Source organism: Bison bison, unplaced genomic scaffold, assembly GCF_000754665.1.
Source record: "Bison bison bison isolate TAMUID 2011002044 unplaced genomic scaffold, Bison_UMD1.0 scf7180017864519, whole genome shotgun sequence".
Lineage (NCBI taxonomy): Eukaryota > Metazoa > Chordata > Mammalia > Artiodactyla > Bovidae > Bison > Bison bison.
Window position 1 is genome coordinate 793,328 of NW_011495072.1, and position 4,358 is coordinate 797,685.

Genomic DNA, 4,358 nt, shown 5'->3' on the forward strand with positions numbered 1-4,358 from the left:
AAGGCGTTCTGAAGGTCAACCACAGTAAACCATTAGGCATCTCTAGGAATCTTGACTAATACAAGGATTGGCCAAGAGGTGATGTACAGGGACCACTACATCACTTATTGCTCTAAAGTCTTGTTCCATTTGATATTCCCCATTTGACTTAACAACTGGCAGAATAGGGGTATTGCTGAGAGACGGACAGGGCACTAAGAGGCCATGTGTTAAGAATTTATCTATGAAGGCTGCAAATCCTTTTTGCTTCCAACTTTATGGAATACTGTCTCTTGTCAGAATAAGCGACTTCTGCCTTAAAGCTAATTTTTACAGGTTGGGCATTTATAGCCTTCCCAGGGATTCCTTTGTCTCAAACTGTGGGGTTTACTGTGTGTAGAATACGGCTGGGAAAAAGCCCTTGTTCCTCTAGCTGATTTAGAGTCGAGAAAAGGGGGGCTGCCTGGTGCCTCCTAATCATAACATGGCTCTGAAGGAGCCCAGATGGTCTCTCCCCAGCAGTGGGGCAGGACTGCTGCTGTGTAGCCACTCAGTTGTGTCCAACTCTTTGTGACCTCATGGACTGTAACCCACCAGGCCCCTCTGTCCATGGGATTCTCCACGCAAGAATATGGGAGTGGACTGCCATTTCCTTCTCCAAGGGATAGGACACTCAGGCACAGCTAAAAAGGCATGTGAAGCCACTGTTCAAATTGGCAAGTGAAAAGGCCCAGTGAAGTAACGGGTGCAAGGCTTTCCACTGACATCACTCAATGTATAGCTTTTAGAGGAGAGGCCCATTATGAGAGATTAGGACAGAGTGAGTAGCTTCTGTATCAAGTAAAAAAATAAAAAAAAAAGGATTTTCTCACCTGCTACATCAAAAACCACCCAGGGCTCCTCAGTTGAGATAGATATCTTATGTGGGAGGAAGGTACCAGGCTTCCTCGGTCACCCAGCATGGCCACCTCAGGAATGGGCATCCTCTTCCCCTTTGAACCAGGAAAGGTCCCACTTGCAATGACCTTGGAAGTGTGTTTGAAGACTGGGCATGGACCAGTCTGAGCATGGACCAGGGGACTCCTTTCCAGTATGTACAGGCCTAGTGGCCAGCTGACTTGCATTTGAAGCCCTTGCTGGGTTTTGTTTTTGTTTTACGGTTTAATAACTTTACTAGACAATGAGCCGGAGAAGGCAGTGGCACCCCACTCCAGTACTCTTGCCTGGAAAATCCCGTGGACAGAGGAGCCTAGTAGGCTGCAGTCCATGGGGTCACTAAGAGTCAGACACGACTGAGCAACTTCACTTTCACTTTTCACTTTCATGCATTGGAGAAGGAAATGGAAACCCACTCCAGCGTTCTTGCCTGGAGAATCCCAGGGACAGAGGAGCCTGGTGGGCTGCCGTCTCTGGGGTCACACAGAGTTGGACACGACTGAAGTGACGCAGCAGCAGCAGACAATGAGCAGTTAGTTCTCATCCACATTAACTGTAGATTTTTAAAGTGGTGACAGGTAAATGGGTAACCAACATATAGAGCTTCTCTGGTGAATCTTCATTATATTTTCAGGACAACCACACACAGATACGATATGGGACACTTCTTATTCCTTTGGCCCAGGCAACTTTGTTGAACTTGGTGTCAATGCATACATCTGGGGTTCCCATCTCCTTCATGGCAACTTTCTGGATTTCTTTGAGTGCCTATGGGGCACGCTTTCAGAAACCCACTCCATGGATATGCTTGTGAATGTCAAGTGTATTCTCTGGTCACTACCTTATTGATGGCAGACCAGCCCTTCTTGCTGTCCTTCTTTGCTGGTGCCATCCTGCCAAGCCAGGGTTGGAAAGGAAACCCCTTGCTGGTTTATCTCCAAATGAATGTTTAAACTTCCTTCACTCCCTTGGGTAGCCCTGAGGTTGCAAGGTATGACTGACAGCAACGGCCATCAGTTAAGCATGAACCCTGGTCTGCCTATTTTCACATTGGTTCTTTCTTCCTCCTCAACTTGATCTCGATTATTAAATACCACAAAGGCTACCTACCTCTAGGGGTTTTGTGGGCATAATATCAGGGTTGGACTGGCTGATAAAATGTTGTAGAAGCAGGGGGTTGACACTCAGGAGTAGGAGAATCAATATTACTAAATTTTCTAAAAGGTTCATAAGCTGTCCCTGAAAAAAAGCTGAATTTTCTTTTTCTTCTTGGTTCACTTCTTTAAACTTTTTATAATTAACTGGCCTTTTTTATATACTTTCTCATCTGTTCTAATACACATTGGGTCATGTGGTTCCTTGGCTTTTGCTCCCTCCAAGGAATTATATTCTCAAATGGGCTCCTAGCTTAGAAGAGGATCCTCCCATGTTGAGTAGACTGCAACTGGTAAAGAGCATTCCTAGAAATGAATTCCAGCATCCCAGAGACATTCACAGCGAGGCTTTTGCCAGAAGTGGGTTGGAGTGTCCTCCAAATTCCCTTCTTACCCAATGGGACTTTGAGCATCCTCTACTTTCCCAACTGGAGAGTCTCTGATTAACTGGACATCTAACTAGACACCACTGGTTGACTTGGCCTCTTTCACAAGGGTCATGGGCAGGGGGAGGTTTGTACTGGGGCACTGCCAGGACTCTCCCTGAGGGGGTCTGTGTATTTAGAGCTTATGTCCTATAGTAAGTTTCCTTATGCTGGAGTGTATTCCTCGAGACTGAGCATCTATAACGTTTATAATGTGGGCTTCTGGGCAGCATCCACCTAAAAGGCTGTCCAGAGCAGTGTGTGGGCTGCCAAGGCCTGAAGTGAAGGAAGTGAACTGAAGTCGCTCAGTCGTGTCCCACTCTTTGCGACCCCGTAGACTGTAGGCCACCAGGCTCCTCCATCCATGGGATTCTCCAGGCAAGAATACTGGAGTGGTTTGCCATTTCCTTCTCCAGGGGATCTTCCCGACCCAGGGATCGAACCCAGGTCTCCCGCATTGCAGGCAGACACTTTAACCTCTGAGCCACCAGGAGTGACTTGAAGTGAAGGGGGTCCTAGCAAAAAGGAGCAAAGGAAAATGCCATGGGGGTCAAGAACTGAATTCCTAGAGGTGGGAGTATCCCTACAGGGGATTTTTGGACAAAGAGTAAGGTAAGACATTAGACAGCAGAAGAACCCCAAACCCTCTCCCCTATTTCTTTGGTGGCTATCATAAAATTGAGAAGAGTCTGATGATTCCATCTAACATAGGCAACAATGAGTCTGGACAGTGTTTCCCATGTAATTTAACATACTAAATGAACCCAATTAGTTTAGGATCTCTCTTTGGGATGCTCTTGGGTCCCTTTGAAGCACCCCAAAGTCAGCTGAAGATCAAAAGAACTTTAATTGTAATTTCACATTTGGGAAGTCTGTCAAAAACTTCAAAAAGTTTTTATGGCTGCGCTGTGCAGTTTGTGAGATCTTACTTCTCTGATCAGGGATCAAATCCATGTCCCCTGCAGCACAAGCACAGAGCCCTCACCATGGGACTGTGAGGAACTTCCTTCAAAAAGTTTTAAAACACTTGGTTATATAGGATTAAAAGTTGTGAAACAATGAGGTAAGGTGAAAAAAATATTTCAAGAATAAAATAGAGATCATGTAAAGGCACCCACTCCAGTATTCTTGGGCTTTCCTGATGGCTCAGCTGGTAAAGAATCCGCCTGTAATGCAGGAGACCTGGATTCAATCCCCAGGTTGGGAAGATTCCCTGGAGAAGGGAAAGGCCACCCACTCCAGTATTCTGGCCTGGAGAATTCAAAGGACTCAGTCCATGGGGTCACAAAGGGTTGGACACGACTGAGCGACTTTCACTTCACTTTAAAGGCACAGAAACTCACACGTTTTATCAAAAGCAGCATTCCAGGAAAACTGTTCTCTTGTGAGACAGAGAAGCAAATCCAGTTCTGCATCAGCCTACTATTAATAAAATCCATTTCCCTGATCAAATTTAATCCAACCTTAGAAAATCCTGACCAAATCCAAGACTTTTCAGAATGTTCCTTTTTCTGCAAACTTTTTGCAACTTTGTGTAGCCATGTTATTTTGTCACATTCTTTTTTTAAATTTATTTATTTTAGTTGAAAGATAATTGCTTTACAATATTGTGTTGGTTTCTGCCATACATCAACATGAATCAGCCATAGGTATATGTATGTTTCCTCACTCCTGAATCTCCCTCCCACCTCCCACACCCTCTAGGTTGTCACAGATCCCCAGTTTGAGTTCCCTGAATCATAGAACAAATTCCCATTGGCTATCCACTGCAAGGAGATCCAGCCAGTCAATCCTAAAGGAAATCAGTCCTGAATATTCATTGGAAGGACTGATGCTGAAGCTGAAACTCCAAAACTCTGGCCAC

The 4,358-nt window shown here is 45.3% G+C and overlaps 1 pseudogene; it reads right to left on the reverse strand.

Annotated features, from left to right (window-relative positions):
• Positions 1-1,389: 1,389 nt before the first annotated feature.
• LOC104981533 lies at positions 1,390-2,845 on the reverse strand (annotated as a pseudogene).
• Positions 2,846-4,358: the final 1,513 nt, after the last annotated feature.